Consider the following 970-nt stretch of genomic DNA (forward strand, 5'->3'; position numbering starts at 1 on the left):
AAAAAGTGACTGTGCTTAAAAAGGGACAGCTATGAACTGAATGCTTTAGTCCCCCCCAGCGTCATATATTAAAGCCCTAACCCCCAATGTGATAATATATGGAGGTGGGGCCTTAGGAAAGTATTTAGTTTAGATGAGGTCCTGAGGGTGGAGCCCCCATGGTGGGATTAGTGTCCATGAGAAGAAGAAGGCACCAGAGGACTCTCTCTTTCCACCAGGTGAAGATACAGCCAATCGGTGTCTGTCTGCAAACCAGGAAGTGTCCTTACTGGACACCAAATCTGCTGGCACCTTGATATTGAACTTCTTAGCCTCCAGAACTGTGAGAAATAAATGTCTGTTGTTTAAGCCACCCAGTCTATGGTATTTTGTTATAGATTACCCTAACTGACTAAGACAGAGAACACTGAAAGTAGGAACAGGAAATAATATGAGATTTTAAAGTTAATAAGGATAAAAATGAATTGGATGTGACTCCAAACATTATATAAAGGATAGATATTTCTGCTTTGGAGACTTATGTATAAACCAGATTTTGGGTCTTCTACAGTAATACCTCTTTTAACAAAGCAGATTAATTCTATTGATATTCTAATGTCTGACATTTTGTTTCCCAAAAGAATAATAATATAGTGGCAGTGAGTTCAAACTAGGATAACAGAAATTAGAGTGAGAGTTACAGTTTCCATAAGAAAGCATCTGTTTCCTTTGGTCATGCAATTTTAAAAAACTTTATCACATCCATAATGCTAACCTAAACATTTTTCTAGAGAAACATAAACTCATAATGGAAAAATGTATGTTCACATAGCTGTGGTGATTTTTAAACTATCTATAATAATAAAAGCATAACATGCTAATTAGACTGGACAGTCTCCAGACAACCTTCCGGATGAAGCTGGGGCTGCGAGAGAAGCCCAGGTCCCGGGTGTCAGAGGGAAGCCGGTGCTGGCAGCCAGGGGAAGGAAGG

This window comes from Eptesicus fuscus, chromosome 7 (assembly GCF_027574615.1).
Source record: "Eptesicus fuscus isolate TK198812 chromosome 7, DD_ASM_mEF_20220401, whole genome shotgun sequence".
NCBI lineage: Eukaryota > Metazoa > Chordata > Mammalia > Chiroptera > Vespertilionidae > Eptesicus > Eptesicus fuscus.